A 22,108-nucleotide genomic window follows, 5' to 3' on the forward strand; every position below is an offset into this window, starting at 1 on the left:
GGATCCAAGGTCCATTTGTTTCACTTTGGTCCAATTAAGCCTATTCGATCAATTTAGTCCACGTTGATCTATTCATTCCAATTTGGTCCACATTGGTCCACTCATTCTATATTGGCCCATTCGGTCCGCTTCAGTCTATTCGGTCTATTTAGTTAATTTCAAATCATTTTGGTCAAATTCAGCATACCTACAGAAGAATGGCAAAATACAAGTTTAGGATAAGAATACTATAAATTATTTGAGATATATTAATTATAATTATATGATAAGTTTTGGTTATCATAATAATTTCTTTAAGAGAATGAGAATTTGAATAATAATTTTAAAACTTAAAAATTTTAATTGTACCAAAAGAAATTAGAAAAATACAGTACATAATAAAAATAGTTAGAAAAATATGACCATTTCATAAAAGAATAATATCAATAAAAAATGATAAAATTGTATATTTATAAAAATAGAAGGATGAAAATTACTTTTTGAAATTGTTTAAGAGAGGGAAGGACTATTAAAATTTGCCTAATCACATGCGTATCAAGTCTAATTTCTCATTTTTTTCCTATAAGGTAATAATTTTCATTTTTAATAATTCAAGGCTGTTAAATTTTTAGTGACAAAAATACGTAAAGATGTGATGATTTGTGCATTTTTTCAGCGAAATAATTTTATATATAAATTGCGTCATACTTTTAAGTAATTTTGTGATTGAAAAATGCATCAATAAAAAAAAAGAAAATTACCTTAAAAAAAAATGGTAAAAGTTGGATTTGGGATAAAAAAAAAAAAAAAAAGAGAAAAAGAATCAGGGCGGGTGGCAGTTTTGTAAAATATAATACATAATTTTGTATATAAATGCGTCACACATCCCAACAGCTCTCTCATTCTCTGTCCCAAATCCCCAAATTTGAAATCTCAGACTTCTCTGACCTTCTCTCTCTCTCTCTCTCTCTCCCCAAATCCCAGAGTTCTCTCTGTTTCTCTCTCTCTCTCTCTCTCTCTCTCTCCCCAAAGGGTTAGGGTTTCAAAGAAATCTCATATCGCATGTTTGTGTAATTGTGTTAGGGTTAGGGTTTGAAGATTTTCTCGGGAAAGTGACTGCCTATTTTATCGGGAACAATAACAATATTTTTCCGGTGAGGGGTTTTCCATGCTGCCGCTGGCACGGAAGCCGAGGCTGATTGTAATGGGTTTTTTTGTGCTTTCGTATGGCTTAGACTAATGGATTTTTTTTTTTTGGATTCTGATTTGTTTGAATTGAATTGCAAGTTCTCGTTGATTTGGTTTTTTTTTTAACGAAAAACTTCCTTTTGGATTTTCTTTGGTCTCATGCCTTTTGGAATTTCCTGGTTCTTGAACGTTATTGGTTTTATTAACTAGACTTTTAAATTTTGTGTAACTTTTTATTAACTGGGGTTGGTCTATTTCTTGAAGGGACTCTCCTGTGCACTTTTGTGTGGTTGAGTTCCTCTTTTTTTGCAAGAAAACTTTTTATGTATCACAAAAATATAAATCCTATTAATGATCATATGTGTCTTCTGTATTGTTCTAATTAATATTGTTATCCTCATACTTAACTGACTTACGTTTTTGAGAAAATTTTGCAGTTTGACTGTAGTTGGCAAGTAATACGGAGTTGTCTTGTGCATGAGTTACCAATGTTCAGATCAGTAACTGCAGTTGTAAGTTTTGTTTATGGAATCTTCTTTCGTATTGTCAATATAGGTGTTGTCAGTTCTCTATGTACAATCTTCTTTGTATGGTTCTATTTTGGTCATTGGAAAATTTAATTGATTATTTGGTTAACTGCGAATTGAACAATGTTGTTTTCTTGCAGAGGACATGCACTTTCCCATGTAAGCTTCTATCTTTTTCTTTTTAGGTTACTGGGTTTGTCATTGATTTACTAATCTTGCTCACGTTTTTTAAACACTAGAATGTGCTCTGCGGTTAAAAGGAATGCAATTTAATATATTGACTACAGGTGTGTCTTCAAAACGGTGTAGTTTCTTCATCTCTCTTTATTTGATTACCGTTTAAGTACCCTAGTTTGATATTTTACAATTTTGTGTCTGATCTTTGATTAATAATGAGGTCTGTTGTCAATATTATGACTGAGAATGTAGACAAAAACAGACTTATTATGATTTCAAGTTGCTTTTATTTTATAATTAGATTTAGATTTAGATCTCTTGGTTTTGGTTTTCATTCATGGTTTCAGGTTATAATGTAACAATTGATAATTATTTATGATCGATTCTTATTATGATAATTAAACTTTTGTAGAAATATTATATTAAAAGAAGCAAACTTATGCAGCCTGTGAATTTGAAACTTATGCAGAGCTGTACCTTTAGGTTTAATTTTGGTTATATGGAGAGAGTGGAACAATAGAGCATTTGAAGGGTTAGAATGGTGCATGACGGGTTTTAAGATGCTTTTATTGTATTCCTTATGTGAATAGATGACTGCATTATCATACCATTTGAGTTCTAATTTGTTGAAGCTTCTTGACGATTGTAATTCCTCTTGATTTGACCACCTGCATGTACTTCTTGTGTGCAGGGTGATGTTCATATTTTTAATAAAGTTCTACTTATTCGAAAAAAAAAGAAAGAAAAGTTTAGCTCCCAAACATGCATCTAGACGTTATTGCTACTTCTACCTCAGTCTATGGAGTGGTTTATTTTGGGCCTATTACTATATATCCTCTGTTTATGACTGTTATTATGATTGTGTTTGCATATAGAAGTATTTATTCTATTATTTATAGAAACTATAATCTGGCAATATTCTAATATAGGGTGTAAATATATTAGGTTTATATGGAATCTTTATAGAATTTAAACTCATTTGAAAAACATAAATTACAGAGAAAAATTTGGGCTTTCAAAATTTTTGTGTCATCTATAAAGAAATCAACAAAAGTCAGAGACTATTCTTTTATATACAATATAGATTATATCTTATTTGGGTCATGATGATTTGTCGTTAAGAGGTTTCTTGGACATAGTTACCATGGTTTTGGTTTCAATTATAGCATTTGGTTGTGTTTTTTTCCTTGCCTTTATATACTTTGCTAAATCAATGCTACATATTGGAGTGGAAGGATTTAATTCCTTACCATGTATTCTACATCGCTGGAGAGAGATGGTTGGAGCTTCGCTGACAAGGCCAATGGGTGCCTAAGTATGGTATGGAGTACATTTATGAACTTAATGTGACTTTCTTTAATATGGATGCTTAATGGTGCCATTAATAATATCTCTATATTAATGATACCTATTTTTAATTTTAATTTTATTTGTTATGTAATGAGTTCCATGTATTGTGTCACTTTCTGATGAATTAGTATATAATAGTTTATATAAGCCAAGTATGTTCCCCAAGAAAAGGGGATTATTTTGATGAATAAAGTTTCTTTTGAAATTGAGTCTATGGTTTGGTGCCGACTCCAGCCAGCCCTAAGTGTTGACTCCTGGTTTTTTTTCCTTGCTTGGTGCTATCAAAGCAAGCCTAGGTACTGACTGTTCTCCATGTTAGGAACCTATGAGAAGTAACTTGACTTAATGCATATGATCCAGCTAGTGCATCATGTATGCAGCACCAGTAAGCATGAGTAAGTAAAGATTTGTATCAGAAAGCACCAGTAACAACAGTGAAGCATTAACACTTGGTACTAGACACCAGCAGCTTATTATAAGAGGTAGTTTATTAGTTAAGTTTTGTATCATCTTTGTAATTGAAGGTTAGAATCACGCGCTTATTAATTGATTGTGTCATGTGCTTAATTATTGATTAATTAGAAGCCATGTGCTTAACAGTTAATTGTTGAAGAATTTTTTTCACATCAGATAAAGAATAGAGATCCTCTTAAAGTAGGGTTTGTCTTTAATATCATGCTTTTTGTTGGTATCAGTATTCATATTTTGTTACTCGTATGCTCCTTTTTACAAATGTTATGCTCATCGGTCTTTTGTTTTTTTTTCATAAGCCTTTGGTCATGTTTGTTGTCATATTGCATTAGCGACTACTTTCTCAGTCTACAAGTAATTATACAGAGCAGCTTCTCTTTTGTTTCATGAGTTTTGATGAAACATTTGTAATTAAATCCCCAGGTAAAATAGTCTAACAGTTCGCTTGCCTGGGACTTGTAATGCTAGGCTAATACATGTATACAGCTAGCTGATTGAACATCACAAATTTTGCTGAAGCTTTAGACCATGCATGATTTTTGGTAACAGTATGCACATATTGGTATATAATCTTGGCTTACCTTAAAAAAAAAAAAACATCTATAATCTATGGACATGACTAGAAATATTCATATCATTAGTTAATTTTTGGTAAGCATACCACCTAATTTCACCAATGGTGGGACAGAGGTCGTGGATTTAAAACTCACATGGTGTGGCTTTCCAATAAAAAAACTAATTTTGAATGATGATGAAACGTTTCTGCTTTGTCATTCCTAATTTCAGAATGGCAACATAAAAGCCCTTTTCCTTGACATCGTCTTTAATTAGCCTCCTTCCCATAAAAATTTATAAATTATGTTTACTCTACTTATTATTGATACTTTCCTCGTTAAACTCTGATTTTCTTATCATTCCTAGACTTTTATGATTCTCTTAGTTTGAAGTTTCTTTTGTAGTTTTTAATTCACGTTAGTTTTGTTTTACTTGCTTTTTGTAGAGAACTAACCCCAGCTGAAATTGATGATATTTAGCTCAAGTGGAGTAGCTTGCTGCTTGCTCTTCTTACCTGCCATATGTCTTTGAAGAGATATTATTAATCAAATATATGTTGCATTCCTTCACATTATAGCAGGGTGATCAATTTAATGTAGATTAATTGATAGGATTAATTTCCAACCTGTCTGAATTGGAGCAGCAAACTGGTGAGCCAAATGAGCCTATTACTATATATCCTGTGTCTGTGGAGTGGTTTATTTTGGGCCTATTACTATATATCCTCTGTTTATTATTCAGAGATGAAAGTAAAATTACATCTTTTCTTCTATTACTGTGGCATAACTAGCACCGACAAGAAATTCAGGTAAGCTTTGTTTTCCTTCCTCACTAAGCATGTGGATGGTCTTACATTTGATGTGAATTGGTCTTGGTTTGGGTTGATATTCCAAGTACCTTGCATAAATGTCAGATTCATAAACTGTTTTGTGTAATCCCTCTTTCTGTGTTCGATATTTTGTCTTTTGCATGCGTCTTTCCCTCTCTTTCTGACTGAGTATATCTGATTAATTTGTACCTGTAGGGTTTCTTTGAGTTTTGTGAATCTTTGACTGAGTACACTAATGAGACCAAATTGGATGACATTATCAGGTTTCTTTACATTCTATTTGCTTAATTTGGGTTATTTTTTTCTTGCCATGTCTTACAAAGGTATAATCCTATTCTCTGGGGGTTCCTATAGGAAGTCTTGCAAGTAACCCAAATGGTCCATGATGTCATATAGGCAATTTTTAGAGGGCTATTCAGGTATGGATTGTTAAAACTATTTGTTACCTTAGCATATTAGCTTTTGAAAACATATTTAGCATATCCGCTTCTATCATTGCCTTTATTTGAATACTGCTCATTGCAGAAAGTCTTTATAGTCTGGCTTTGAGTTTGGAGAAGTGCTTGGCTTTCAGTGTTAATTGGATTTACCTATATAGTTGTTGGGTAATATGCTAGCTTTTCTATTTGTTGTTTTGCAACTTCTGCCTTTCTTAGTGCATGTTATATATCTCATTTTTAGCATTTTGCTTTAGATTTCTTATGTTCTGATTGTGCTTCTATCTTAACTACTTTGTTTCTGATTTACTTTAGCTTTAAATTGTTTGTTGGGTTGTTGATTTTCTCTTTTACTTTATTAATTTATTTTTCGTTAAATGATGCTTGTGTATTTTTTTTTTGTATAATCTATTTAATTCCAGGGGTGATGTGTATGCATCCTTTTATGTTTGCATCCTTTTATGTAAGGTTGATTTGATTTGGTTGTTCTCTTTCGTATTTTCTTCTAAGCTGAATTTGTTTTGTTATTTTTTATTTTTTATATTCTTGGAAGTTTTTTTCTTGAACTATGTAGCTGGGTATGTGTCTTTCTAGTTTGCAACATGTGGTGGATTCAAAGCTTGTGCCACTAAGGGTTTGCACTTTCCTCTTGTACATTTGTCTGCTAAGTGTTGGGTAATATGCTAGTTTTTCTATTTGTTGTTTCGCAACTCCTGCCATTCTTAGTGCATGTTATATATATCATTTTGAGTCACTGTTTTCTTTTATTTTTCATAGTCCTTTTAGCATTTTGCCTTAGGTTACCTAAGTTTTGATTGTGCTTCTACCCTAACCACTTGTTTCCAATCTACTTTAGCTTTAACAATTGTTTGTTTGGGTTTTTGATTTTCTCTTTTACTTTATTAATTTATTTTTCGTTAAATGCTGCTTGAACTATGTTGCTGGGTATGTGTATTTTCAGTTTGCTACATGTGGTGGATTCAAAGCTTGCGCCACTAAGGGTGCGTTTGTTTCGACAGTAAAGTAATTCTGAAAAATGTTTTCAGGAAAAGAGAATATTTTCGGGAAAGGAAAATATTTTTAGATGTTTGGTGGCATTTTAAAAAAAACTTCGGAAAATATTTTCAAGTGTTTGGTAACATTCTGAAAATGCAAATTTTTTACTGATTTTTCACATTTTCTCAACCATTTTCTCACATTCCAAACAAATTTTATAATAAAACGTTAAAATCTATCAACTTCTACACAAACAAAAATCAAATCACCGGCCAAATCAAATTAAACTGAGAGAGGGAGGTGAGACAGGGAGGAGGAAGAGTGAGATCGGTGGGGGGGGTGTCTCGCCGGCCCGATCTCGCGCCGTCGATCTCGCGCATCGCGCCTCGATCTCGCCCGGCGCGAGCTCGACGGCGCGAGATCGCGCCTCGATCTCGCCCGGCGCGAGCTCGACGGCGCGAGAGCGCGCCTCGATCTCACCCGGCGCGAGCTCGACGGCGCGAGATCGCACGTTGATCTCGCCCGGCGCGAGCTCGACGGCGCGAGATCGCACGTTGATCTCGCCCGGCGCGAGCTCGACCGCGCGAGATCGCGCCGGGACTGGGTTCGACGAAGAGAGAAGAGACGGCGCGGGTTGGGGCGCGACTCGCCGGCGCGGGTTGGGGCGTGACTTGCTCTCTCTCTCTCTCTCTTCGTGCTCTGTCCCTCAATTTTCTGGAAAATTCCAATTTGAAGGTAAAATACAAATGGAAACGAATTTCCGGGTCAGAGGCCTAAGTTTTACAGTCAACTGTTCTTATTTTCCGTTTGACCATATTTTCAGCACCTGCCAAACACCCGAAAACGCGGAAAACCATTTCCTGAAACGGTTTACCGTCGAAACAAACGCAGCCTAAGGGTTTGCACTTTCCTCTTGTAAATTTGTCTACTTGTCTTGTTTCTATTAACGTTTTTTTTGTACAGGACATGGGAAACTTGTTGATGGCCGCATGCGTGTCCTAACCGTTTTTCTGCTCCAAAATAAAAGGCTGAAACGCACTACCTCTAACACCGATCTCCTTCCACTTCCTCTCACGCCGATCCTCTTCTTCTTCTTCTTCTTCCTCCTCCCATGCCGATCTTCTTCTTCCTATCACGCCTATCTCTTCTTCTTCTTTAGCTCTTAGATCTATAATCTAGGTTGCACTGACATGGCATTTTTGCCAATGTACCGGTACGACTCGCCGGACTCCGGTGTCCGAGCGGTGTCGTTTTATTTTTTTATTTTTTTCGCTTCTCCGACACGGCGCCGACACGGTAGACACGCCAGCAGTGGAAAAAAAAAAAAAAAAAAAAACAGAAACCCACACAGCCCAGAAACCCACCGGTGTCCAAGTTCCCTCTGCCCGCTGCCCTCTGTCACTCGCCGGAGCTACATCAGACCGATCGGCGAGCTCCCTCTGTTCCTTCCGATCTCTCTCTCTCTCTCGGCGTGGACAGATCCGATCTTCTCTTCTTCTTCTCTCTGTTTCGTGATTTTTTTTTTCTTTTATCTGCTGACTGACCCTTCACTTGGTGTACTGTGGCGTGCTATGTTATTATTTATAACACCAAAACTTTTTCTTTTTTTTTAAATCCCACTCACTGTGTTATATTTTACTGTATATATATATATATATATATATATATATTTTTTTTTTTTTTTTCCTTCTTTACTCAACCTTGTCTTATAAATTATAATGTTTATTATGAATTTAGTGATTTTTGTTTTTGTGTGTCTTGCTTATTTTGTTTTATGTTTTTAGTTTGATATTGAATGTAGTCTATTTAAACTTTTGGTTTGTACTCTAAACATTTTGTGTATTATTGTACTACTTTAGGTGTTAGTTTACTTATCTGTAATTAGTACATAATTTAAATTCTAGATATAAACGTATTTTATGTCTAAAAATATTTAAAAATATGCCTAAATATAAAATTTAATTAATTATTTAATTGCCGTGTCCACGCCATGTCGTGTCCTTGTTTTTCAAAAATTGTCGTATCGCCGTATCCGTGTCCTTGTCGTGTCCGTGTCCGTGTCCGTGTCCGTGCATCATAGTCTATAATCCTATTTCACTTTTACAGTTTTGCCCCTTTGCCCTTCTGTCCATGTGGGCTTTTTATTGCTTTGTCTGCCTCACAGTGTCACGCATTAAGAGCTCTTTTATCTCCAGCCACCCTCTTGAACAAAAGATGTGTACATAATAACTAACGACCTGAGGATACCATCATTTTCTAACCTTTTTTTTTCTTTCAAATAATTTTAATTTTAAAGCTACACTTTGCTCAAAAGTATAAGAACTTTTAGCTATGTGGTTGATATTTTGGCTCTTTCTCTACCTCCTAAGCCTTAACCTACACTTCTTTTGACTGTGGAGTCCCATGTGAACTTGTTACAGTATTACACATGTTCTTTTTTAAACATACAGTTTGGAATCTGATGGCATATTTAACCACTTCAGGTGTTTCACTTTTTATTCAGAACCAAACGCTAATAATCTGTTTTGTTTTGATGAGGTTTTGTTATTTTGGAGAACTTATAAGTTATTTGGTGTCTCACACATTATGGATTAAGGCAAGGAAGAAACGTAGCCTAAAATTCAGACCTTGTTCAAATTGTGCCAAATTTGTAAACTCAGTGGTAATTATTTTTTCTTTTCTTGTTTTTCATTTAGGAATTCTCTTTATATTCTGTTTTCTTACTGTATTTCCAAAGGAGTTTAGATGAGTGTATGATTTCTTCACATAGATGGAGAAGGAAAGGATATTGTAACTTAGATTTTCTAATATTAACAATTTACATTTTTGTACCTAAAAATTAGTTTAGAAGGTGATGTATATGGTTGCTTTGCTGATAATTGTAGAAATGTAGAAAATGTTTTTAACAATTGAGGGAGTAGCATACCAACCTAACAGTCAAAACACTGCAGGACTTTGCGAATTATTAAGGAATTATGTTCCGTCCCAATCCCCTGTAGACTTTAAGGTGATGTATTTTGATTATTCTAATTAGTTGGATTTATTTTTATCAGATTTGAAAGGACAAATTTCGAGCATCAACATTGGGATTGGAATAATTGGCACCAACAAGAAATTTGGGTAAGCTTTGTTTTCCTTCCTCGCTAAGCTTGTGGATGGTCTTACACTTGATGTGAATTGGTCTTGGTTTGGGTTGATATTCCAAATACCTTGCATAAATGTCACATTTATAAACTGTTTTTCAAGAAGATATAAACTGGTCTTGTGATTGCATGTTTTAAGATTTTTGGGAGAACGTGTCTACATCACCATTCTCCATATGGCATGCTACTCACAGTTCCTTTGTTTTGAAGTTTATTCCCTGAAGCTGAAAGTTCAGTACTGGTGTCTGGGTAGCTCTGGTCTATGCATGTTCATGAGATGGCATTTATCTTTTCTGTGTGCAAGGTCTTGAAGAATTGTGATGGAAAAATGTACCTGCGATCAACTGATCACAGTTTGTAACCTGGGTAAAATAGTCTTAACAGTTCACTTGCATGGGACTTGTAATGCTAGGCTAATACATGTCTACAGCTGGCTGATAGAACATCACAAATTTTGCTGAAGCTCTGGACCATGCATGATTTTTGGTAACAGTATGCACATATTGGTATATAATCTTGGCTTACCTTAAAAAAACATATATAATCTATGGACATGACTAGAAATATTCATATCATTAGTTAATTTTTTGTAAGCATACCACCTAATTTCGCCAATAGGCTCTAGCTCAATTTGCACTTCTTCTCCCTCAATAGTTGGAGGTCATGGATTTAAAACTCACATGGTAAAAACTAATTTAGAATGATGATGAAACGCTTCTGCTTTGTCATTACTAATTTCAGAATGGCAACATAAAACCCCTTTTCCTTGATATCGTCTTTAAGAGCATCCACATCAGTGGATGTAAAAGTTTCTAAAATAAACATAACTACCAATTTTACACATTTTGAGCAAAAAAACACCCACATCAGTGGGTTTAAAAATGTCTAAAATTTTGTAAACCCATCCCCGAGCTATAGTAACCGTGTAAATTAACACGGTTACTGTAGCTCGTTTATACCATTATTTTATCATTTCCGTTCGCTCCTTTTTTTTCTCTCTCCTTTCCGTTCTCAACCAACCCAACTAAAACTCAACTCCTCATCCTTTTCTTTTTCCTCAGATGCCCACAAACACACCCACGCACAAACACACCCACGCACAAACACATCCACAGAAAATCAACACAGACACTTGCTCAAAAAAAAAAAACATAGGTACACAAATACAGATCGGCGCTTGGTCGGAGCTTGGATCGGAGTGGATCGGAACTCAGAGCGACTGGATCGGAGTGGATCGGTGCTCGGATCGTGCTCGGAGCGACTGGATCGGAGATCGGATCGTGCTCGGAGCGACTGGATCGGAGATCGGATCGTGCTCGGAGCGACTGAATCGGTGCTCGGATCGTGCTCGAAGCGACTGGATCGGAGATCGGATTGTGCTCGGAGCGACTAGATCGGAGCTCGGATTGTGCTCGAAGCACTGGATTGGAGCTCGGAGCGACTGGATCGGAGCTCGGAGCACTGGATCGGAGCTCGGAGTGTTGATCTGGGTAGAGAGAGAGTGAGAAAGAGAGAAATGAAGAGAAGAAATGAAGAGAGAGAGAGAGAGAGAGAGAGAGAGAGAAATTAATCAGAAATGAAGAGAAGAAATGAAGAGGCGCGCGTATAGGTAGTTGAGAGAATTAATAAAAAAAGTGAGGAAATTGATTATTTAATTAATAGAGGTGGTAGGATAGATGGACTGATGTGGGTGTTTTGTATAAGTAAATGTGTAAAACCTTAAAAGTAGGTTTTTTCGTGTAAAATAGACAAAAGATTTAAACGAGCTGATGTGGATGCTCTAATTAGCCTCCTTCCCATAAAAATTTATCATTTATGTTTCCTCTACTTATTATTGATACTGTCCTCGTTAAACTCTAATTTTCTTATCATTCCTAGACTTTTATGATTCTCTTATTTTGAAGTTTCTTTTGTAGTTTTTAATTCATATTAGTTTTGTTGTACTTGCTTTTTGTAGAGAACTAACCCCAGCTGAAATTGATGATATTTAGCTCAAGTGGAGTAGCTTGGTGCTAGCTCTTCTTGCCTGCCATATGTCTTTGAAGAGATATTATTAATTTAATATATGTTGCATTCCTTCACATTGTAGCAGGGTGATCAATTTAATGTAGATTAATTGATAGGATTAAATTTCCAGTCTGTCTGAATTGGAGCAGCAAACTGGTGAGCCTATTGAGCCTATTACTATATATCCTGTGTCTATGGAGTGGTTTATTTTGGGCCTATTACTATATATCCTCTGTTTATTATTCAGAGATGAAAGTAAAATTACATCTTTTCTTCTATTACTGTGTCATAACTAGCACCGACAAGAAATTCAGGTAAGCTTTGTTTTCCTTCCTCACTAAGCATGTGGATGGTCTTACATTTGATGTGAATTGGTCTTGGTTTGGGTTGATATTTTAAGGACCTTGCATAAATGTCTCATTTATAAACTGTTTTCTATAATCCCTCTTTCTGTGTTCGATTTTTTGTCTTTTGCATGCGTCTTTCCCTCACTTTCTGACTGAGTATATTTGTTTAATTTGTAAATGTAGGGTATCTTTGAGTTTTATGCATGCAGCTATTTTGATGCTGAAGTAGGGGTAAATGAATGGTAGGCTTTTTTTTCTTTAAGAAATATATTTTCATTTAAAAAGCTGTGGTGGGTTGCAGCTAGAATGGTAAAAGCTAGGGCATTAGTGGAGCTCGATGGAAATATATATGTAAGTCAGTGATAGTACTCTTTATCGTTGAGTTTTTTATTCATTATTCTTTCTTCGTCTCTTAAAAAATCAGGTTTCCTTCATGTTAAAATATTTTCTATATTGAGAACGATTTTCTGTTTGGCAATAGATTCTTTTGATATACAATATAGGCTTTACCTTTTGGTGCTTCTCTTACATGCATGCCTTGTTCTAGGATTGTGCCCTGTATTGCACCTTTTTATTGAAAATGTTTTACCTATACAAAGCATCGTACAATGTATGCTTCTTTTTAGGGGGGATGTCTTAATTTTCATTTGTTGCCTAATGTGTCTCCTCTCTCATCGTCTCTTGTTCAGCTTCCTCCCAATGCAGTTACATCAATTATTGATGGCTTGTAGAGATTGTACATTGAAAAGCCAAAGCCACTAGAAGTTGCATATCTTTCGTTTGCAAAATGGAGATATTCTGATCTTTCTAGCTTTGTTGTCAAGTTTCAACTCTAGTTTTTAAGACCTCTGTAACAGATGATTGATTTTTATTAGCAACCCATGGTCTTTTGGGTCAATATTCAACTGGAAAGACAAATTGAATAAACATTTGCTAAAATGCAACTATCCAGGTTAGTTAAGATTTATTTTCTGTTTGTCCATTCTGTTTTGTTAGTATGACTGGATCTCAAAGATGAATGTTCCTTTTGATTTGTTGTTGCCTGTATAGAGATTTATAAAATTGATTACTAGTAGCTAATTATGATATGTATTTATGGGATTCAAATTTTTCTTTATGCTTTTGATCCCCTGAAATTTTTTGTAAAAAGCATGAATCCATAAGCTATTGGACTTATCTTTGTAATTGCATCTGGCACTCTTGGAGTTCATGGGGGCTAATGGATCTACTGGATCTGAAGTTGTTGCTGCTGCAGAAAAGAATGTGGCTTTATTAACTGCAAGAGCTGGTTCCTTGGATCTATTTGCAATTTCCTCAATATTCCATGTTTCAGTTGCCCTTCAATATCCTGCTGGTGAGTCATGGCTTCTTTGTTTATACACGACATAAGTATAAAATACTAGGAAGCACCGTTATGGAATGGGTATAGGTATGCATTTACAGCTTATACAATGGCACTGCCATAACAACAACACTAATCAACTTTTTAATTTTGGTGGTTACATTCTAGAATTATTGTATTGGACCTTTGTTAACATTGTGACATTGTTAGTTGTAGCCTTTTGTTCTTTCTCAATCACTTATATCTTGGGGGAATTTTGCATCGGGAGTTGCGTGACAATTCTGTGCTATCCCTGGAGAGGGCAGATGACAGAACTAGTTTAGTTAATTTGCAGAGTTGTACCTTTAGGTTTAATGTAGGCCACATGGAGAGAGCGGAACAATAGAGCATTTAAAGGGTTAGAATGGTCCACGACGGGTTTTAAGATGCTTTTATTGTATTCCTTATGTGAATGGACGACTGCTTTATCATTCCATTCATGTTCTAATACGTTCATGTTTCTTGATGATTGTAATTTCCCTTGATTTGACCGCCTGCGTGTAATTCTTGTGTGTAGGGTGATGTTCATATGTTCCCGCTCTATAATCTCCTGTTACAAAGTTTTGGTTCTCCGATATCCCAGGAAGTTTCTTTTTGTGCCTTGTCATGGAGTTTGGTAATGCAATTTGAGTTTGCTAATACATGTTATTTATTGACACGGGGTTTTTGCTTTATCATGAGGTGGGCTTTCAGGTGTGTGTAAGAGATATTGTCCATAATCTTCCTTCCCTTTTACTGTCGAAATTGTTAGATATTGATTTGTTTCTTCGTAAATGTACTCGAAACAGTGTTGATCACTGTAGTTGAGGACATTGAATGCTCCAATATAGCTGATGTTTTTGTTGAACTGAATCTTCTGAGTGCTTCAAAAGAAGGTAATGTAATTCTTTCATTCTTTTGGTTTGTTTCTAGCAACTGCAATATGTAAATGTCATTAACACCTTCAGCACTATCAATAGTATATCAGGATTAATACGCTTTTGTATAATAGTGAGCTTATCTACTGATGTTGCAAAGTTGTTTTTTGTATAAGAATGTTTGTCAACCAAGTATTGCAATTCTTTTCCTTTTTGTCTTTGGTGTGAGATTGAGAAAATATTGCAGGTTCACTGGTTTTTTGATTTCCAGATGGATGAAGAAGTCGACTTCAGCTTCAAGAATGAAAAGGAGTCCCCTTAAACAACGCGTCCTATGGGGTTCTTATTCTATCTCTGACTTTTATTTTCACAGATTTAAAAGTTAAATTACATCTGCTATATGTTTTTAACTTTTACAATTTCAATTGGGTTTGGTTCTAAATTTAAATTAAGGGAAAACTATTTTTATTAAATATTTTCGGTAATGGTTTTTTTTGAAACATGTCTATTGGATTCAAATCATTCAATTTCTTTCTATGCAGAGATGAAGTGGAATCTTTCTACATTCTAGAGTTTCTAATTTCATTAAAGCAATGGTAATTATTTCTTTTCCTAATATTCTCTTCAATTATAGTTTTCTGTCAATTTAAGAATTTTGATTCATAACCCTTTTCCTCTCAATTTGTTGAAGTCAGGGAAAACCCTACATGATGAAATCCTACCTAATGAGACCAAATTGGATGACATTATCTGGTTTCTTTACATTCTATTTGCTTGATCTGGTGTTTTTTTTTTTTTTTTGGCCATGTCTTACAAAGGTATAATCCTATTCTCTGGGGGTTCCTATAGGAGGTCTTGCAAGTAACCCATATGGTCCATGTCATATAGACGATTTTTAGAGGGTTATTCAGGTATGGATTGTTAAAACTATTCGTTACATTAGCATTTTAGCTTTTGAAAACATATTTAGTGTGTGCTTCTGTTATTGCCTTTATTTGAATATTGCTCGTTGCAGAAAGTCTATATAGTTTGGCTTTCAGTGTTATTTGGATTTACCTTTATAGTTGTTGGGTAATATACTAGTTTTTCTATTTGTTGTTTTGCAACTCTTGCCTTTCTTAGTGCATGTTATAAATCTCATTTTGAGTCACTGTTTACTGCTATTTATCATAATCTTTTTAGCATTTTGCTTTAGATTACCTAAGTTCTGATTGTGCTTCTACCTTAACTACTTGTTTCCAATTTACTTTAGCTTTAACAATTGTTTGTTGGGGTTGTTGATTTTCTCTTTTACTATTTTAATTTATTTTTCGTTAAATGATGCTTGTGTATTTATTTTTTATTTTGTATATTCTATTTTATTCTAGGGCTGATGTGTTTGCATCCTTTTATGTAAGGTTGATTTGTTTTTGTTTTTCTCTTTTGTATATTCTTCTAAGTTGAATTTGTTTTTTTATTTTTTATTTTTTATATTCTTGGAAGTGTTTTTCCTGAACTATGTAGCTGGGTATGTGTTTTTTCAGTTTGCTACATGTGGTGGATTCAAAGCTTGTGCAACTAAGGGTTTGCACTTTCCTCTTGTACATTTGTCTGCTAAGTGTTGGGTAATATGCTAGTTTTTCTATTTGTTGTTGGACATGGCTGCATGTGTGTCCCAACCGTTTTTTTTCTCCAAAATAAAAGGCTGAAACACACTACCTCTAACACCGATCTCCTTCCACTTCTTCCTCTCACGCCGATCTTCTTCTTCTTCTTCCTCACACGTCGATCTTCTTCTTCCTATCACGCTGATCTCTTCTGCTTCAGCTCTTAGATCTATAATCCTATTTAACTTTTATAGTTTTGCCCCTTTGCCCTTTTTGTCCATGTGTGCTTTTTATTGCTTTGTCTGCCTCACAGTGTCAAACATTAAGAGCTCTTTTATCTCCAGCCGCCCTCTTGAACAAAAGATGTGTAAATAGATGTTTCCTTTCGTTTTTTTTTTTTTTTTTTTGTCTTTTATGAGTTAAAAGTCTACCACCTATCAAGCCAGGTAGTCAACATGTTTTCAATTCTTTTTTCATTATCTAGGTAGACAGTATCAGTGGCTAGACTTTAATATGCTTCTAAAAGATTTTTTAGCAATTATTTAAAAATATTTTTGTTGTAAAATTTTTTTTTCAGGTTTGTCTTCTGTGTGTCTATTTGTAATTTTGTAAGTTTTTAAGGTATTCATGTTCGAAAGATATGTTCTTTGGTGATTGCCATCTTTCAGTGTCACTCTTATAGAATAATATTCTAATTGCATGATTTCCAAATGTGATCAGTCTTTTAAAGAAATGGTTGTAATGTGTCTGGTGAAAGATCCAGGAAAGAGGCGGAATTTATTGAAACACACCTTTTTAAAGCATGCAAAGTCTCTTGAGCTTTCTGTGAAGAAATGATTCCCTGACTTGCCACCCCTTTGGAATCATGTAAAAGCCCTCCAGGTTACCCATCATATTGCTGAGATGCACCTTCCATACTTTCACTTGTCCTGGTAAGCTTGTCTCATGGCTATGGTTAATTTTGCAGCTTAAAGATCAAGTGCAACTCTGTAAAGAACAAGAGGTAATATCACAGGTCATAAACATTTTTCCACGCCATTAAATTTGAACTTACAATGCATGTAGTGATATTTCTATAATTTTTATCTATATTTACTACATATTTAATTCAATTGGATGCATTTCTTAAGAATAACTGATGTAGGATCTCTCACTTAACTCTAATTATCTGTCAAAACCATCCCCATCCCCTCTCTTTTCCCCAATTTTGTTTTTGTTAAGTTTTTCCAATTCTTCATTTTGACTAAGGTCCCCTTTCCATTTAGTTACACTGATGATATGGAGCTTGATGATGTTGTGCATATGGCTATTTTGATGCTGAAGGGGTAAATGGATTCAAATCATTCAATTTCTTTAAAAAAAAGTATATTTTTATTTAAAAAGCTGTGGTGGGGTGCAGCTAGAATGGTAAAAGCCAGGGCATTGGTAGAGCTCAATGGAAATATATATGTTAGTCAATGATAGTACTTTTTATCGTTGAGTTTTTTTATTCATTATTCTTTCTTCGTCTCTAAAAAAATCAGGTTTCCTTCATGTTTAAATATTTTCTATTTTGAGAACTATCTTCTGTTTGGCAATAGATTCTTTTGATATATGATATGGGCTTTACCTATTGGTGCTTCTCTTACATGCATGCCATGTTCTAGGATTGTGCCCTGTACTGCACCTTTTTTTTTGAAAATGTTTTACCTATAAAAATACAAAGTATCATACAATGTATTGAGAATTCAGACTGTTCATATTCCTATTCTTCTCTAATCCCTTTCAATTCTTCTAAGAGGCATGGCAGTCCTCTTAGTCAGTCACTCACCATTTTTCCTTTGCTTAATCAGTTTCAGTTCTTATCAATCCTTTATTTAACATATTTTTCTTGTTGTACAATTCTGGTTTGTCCTGCATCAAATCTCTAGCCAACCCTAGGTGCTGAGTCCAAGTTCATCCATCTCTATTTTTCTTGTTCTTTAATTTCCTGTTACAAAGTTTTGGTTTGTCTTGCACCATTGTGATAAAAAGTTCTCCATTGTCTCTGGAAGTTTCTTTTGTGCTTTGTTGCGGAGTTTGGTAATTTAAATTGAGTTGACATGGGGTTTCTGCTTTATCATGAGGTAGGCTTTAAGGTGTGTGTAAGAGATACCATCCATAATCTTCCTTCTCTTTTACTTTCAAAATTGTTAGACTTTGATTTTGTTGCTTCATACAGGTACTTGAAATAGTGTTAACTGTGTTGTTGACTGTAGTTGAGGACATCAAATGCTCTGATATAACTGATGTTATTGTTGAACTGAATTTTCTAAGTGCTTCAAATGCCCTTTAAAGAAGGTAAGGTAGTTCTTTCATTCCTTTGGTTTCTTTCTAGCAACTCCAATATGTAAATGTCCTTAACACCGTCAGCACTATCAAGTTTGCAACTCAGTGGTTCACCGAGTAATATTGCTACAGTTATCATTTCTTACTGACTTGATTTTAAAACTAACATACTTGATTTTTATCATTGCTTGAAGTAATGTGTCAAAACTAAAGTTAGTTTAAGTTTTGGTATCTAAAACATGTTTCTGTATGGCTTTAATTATAATTTTGGTAGATTGTGACCTGTTATGTTTGTCTTTATTGTTTTTTTTAGTTTCTTGGTGAAATTTTATGGCTTTGTTATACTTTTGAAGGAGAATTTTCATATGATGTAAATAATTCTGTCATGTGTCTTTTGGGTTTTAGTTGGACAATAATGAGCTAATCTACTGATGTTGCAAAATTGTTTCTAGAAGAACTTTTGTCAACCAAGTATTGAAATTCTTTTCCATTTTGTTTTTTGGGTGAGATTGAGAAAATATTGCAGGTTTACTGCTTGGTGTCTTGGAAAAGTAAAAAGTAATATCCAGTCCTTTAACCTTGATGACAATCCTATGTTGTGACTTCTTGATCGAGGTAGGGAGATTGTTATATTAGAGGTAATGTTGCACGTGTTCCAACACTTGGCCTAATGAGTTTGACTGATTCCTGCTAGTTATTCAAATTCGAAGTTATTGTGGTTGATTTTTGTGTAGGTCAAAGTCTTATTCGTAGTGTTTTCTTTTTTGGGTAAACTTATTCATTGCTTTTTTGACATTTTTATTCAGTTTTATTTGATCTTCGGCATCATTTTTCTGTGGATTAATTGGTTTTTATGATGTCAACTAAAAATAAATAAATAAAATCTACTAACCTAGCATGAATGAAGGTGCACAATCTGGATACAATTGATAGTCATAAAGGCTTCACTAATTTAGACTGCACTGAACACATTATGTTTGGAAATATATGGAGAATTTTTGGCTACATAGAACACTTCTTTGCCTTTTTAGTTTGGAAATATATGGAGTTAAAAGGGACAAGGATGGTAGGGATAAATGCATGACTTTTTTTCAGAATTCCGTTTATGTTTTTTAAAGGTGTAAATGATTTTGATTTATAATAAAAAAGTGTATATGTTTTCTGCCTATAAACTGTGATTTTTCGTTGATTAAAATTTTCTAACACACCAAATACCTAAAAACACAATATCAGTTATGCCAAAAACAAATGAAACCTTAGAGTTTTGTTGTTTTTTGGATTGGTAAGTAGTTTTACATGCACTCGACGGTTCTTGTATCATGACCTCACACTCCTTTCCATTACTGTTGGAAGTAGAAGTGCCATTTAAGCTAGAGCTCATTGGCTAGGACCTTAAATATTTTGTGATGCTTTGTTTGCTTAGAATGGAGCAAGTGACCCTTCCAAAGCATAAAGTTTGGGGACTGCATTTTTGTTGTTGTTGCCTGGTATAGAGATTTATAAATTCATCTTTTTCTAAACCAAAATATTTGGCATGTTGGTCAAAATTACCTATTTTGAAAAGGAAGAAAGGATACAAGCTCTAGGAATATAATTTTTTTTTTTCTCTTTTTTGAAATTGTAGAACTTTGGAATGCTCCTAGAACCTGCATTTTTAGTGTCATTATTAAATTTGAGAAATTTATTTCTTTGACTTTCTTGTCCCTGACTTTTTCATTATCTTATTTCAAAGCAACAACCAGCCTTGCTTTTGTTATGTGAATGGAACTAAGCTTCACCATATTTTTCTAAGCATCAAAAAAGTAGGGAAGTGTATTTATTATTTATTTATTTGTTTATGATGTTGAATATAGTTGAGTCTTTACTTTTCTTGCCAGCGGTGTAAGGCCCTTTGGAATTTCTCTTCTGGTTGCTAGGTTTGATAACTATGGACCACAATTATACTAGGTATTTGTTTTTCTGATATGCTTTAAATTATAGTTACTAACTAGCTCCAATTTTGGACTGGATTATCTAATAGGTTGCACCTCTGAACATTTTGGCATACAGAAATCTTCTTTTACACTAAATTTATGAAATTCTTTTGGCATTGCCTTGTCTCAAATGCAATATGATTTACTCTTTAAAATATTAATGATGCTGTTAGTGACTTAACATTGGCTAGTTGTAAATATGAATTTTCCACTCTGGTTGTAGCATAAAAAGAGAGTATAATTATGTGATGATGAAAGTTTCTTCTATTACTTTGGCTTAATTAGCACCGACAAGAAATTCAGGTAAGGTTCGTTTTCCTTCCTCACTAAGCATTTGGATGGTCTTACACTTGATGTGAATTGGTCTTGGTTTGGGTTGATATTCCAAGTATCTTGCATAAATTTCACATTTATAAACTGTTTTATATAATCCTTCTTTCTGTATTTGATTTTTTGTCTTTGGCATGCGTCTTTCCCTTCCTATCACTTTCTCCTCAAATCCCCAAATTGAACCATTGTTAATCACACCCCTCTGTTGTGGTGTTGGTTTTAATTACGATTGATTGATTATATCTGTATAATTTGTACATGTAGGGTATCTTTGAGTTTTATGAGTCTTTCACTAAGTATCTGACTATTTTGCAATTTATAATTTTTAAGCTATGTTAGAATATTATTATTTCTTTTGTTAAATTTTTGTAACACAAATGAGGCAAAATCATTTGCCAACCTTCCAATTTGTTGGTGTTGATGATGAGAAAAGCTAGAAGTTCTAGTAAGATTGTTTGCTGGAATTTGCGTATTTTTACTGGTATTCCATTGGTTCACTCTCTTTTTTTTGGGGCCTATAAGATTAATTTAGAGATTTTCATTTTGAACGACTTATTTACAGAAAATAACCAATGGCTTAAGTAGTTTTTTTAATGGGATAATAATCTTCATGAATGAGTTCTTTCTTTTTCGCACTTTTTTTTGGTGTGGAGAATTTGTTTAACTCGAAAAACAGAGCAAAGATTGAGGTCTACTGATGTAGACATATACAAATCTTGAGATAGTCTTTATCTGAGCTATGCCTTTCTTATCTTCTACTTATCAAAAGCTTCTAAATTGATGTCAAATTTGTTCAAACAATTTCAGCAAAACCTTTTGTGCTTTCGGCTTCTAATGCCCATTGCATCATAATCATGAGTCTTTCTGTTTCCTAGTGGTTTTGGCTCTTTGTCTACCTCCAACCACTTATATAGTCTTTTGCTTATTCTTCTTCCTTCTCATCGTTGTCCACATGTCCTGCAAGAAAGGTTTTTTTTTTTTTTTTTTAATGCATAGTTCATAATTTTTTTTTTTTTGTTGGGGGTAGGTTGTTATTTCTAATTAGCTTATTTTAATGTTATTCTCTTGTTCCTTTTTAAAATACCATCGATACCATCCTATCACTTAATTATTGATAATATTCTATCCATTTTGTAATACATTGACATTCAAGTTGGATGTTGATAATGTTGTTATGGCCTAATGGGAGATCTAAAATTGATTACTAATAACTAATTATGATTTCATATATTTATGGGATTCAAATTTTCTTTATGTTCTTGATCCCCTGGAATTTTTTGTAAAAGCATGAATCCATAAGCTGTTGGACTTATCTTTGTGGACTTATCTTTGTAATTGCTCCTGGCACTCTTGGAGTCCATGGGGGCTAATGGATCTACTGGATCTGAAGCTGTTGCTGCTGCAGAAAAGAATGCGGCTTTATTGACTGCAAGAGCTGGTTCCTTGGATCTATCTACAATTCCCTCAATATTTTGTGTTTCAGCTGCCCTTCAATATCTTGCTGGTGAGTCATGGCTTCTTTGTTTATACACGACATAAGTATAAAATACTAGGAAGCACTGTTATGGAACGGGTATAGGTATGTATTTACAGCTTATACAATGGCACTGCCATAACATTTACAGCAAAACCTTTTGTGCTTTCAGTTTCTAATGCCCATTGCATCAT

Source organism: Castanea sativa, chromosome 7 (assembly GCF_040712315.1).
Source record: "Castanea sativa cultivar Marrone di Chiusa Pesio chromosome 7, ASM4071231v1".
In the NCBI taxonomy this organism is placed as follows: domain Eukaryota; kingdom Viridiplantae; phylum Streptophyta; class Magnoliopsida; order Fagales; family Fagaceae; genus Castanea; species Castanea sativa.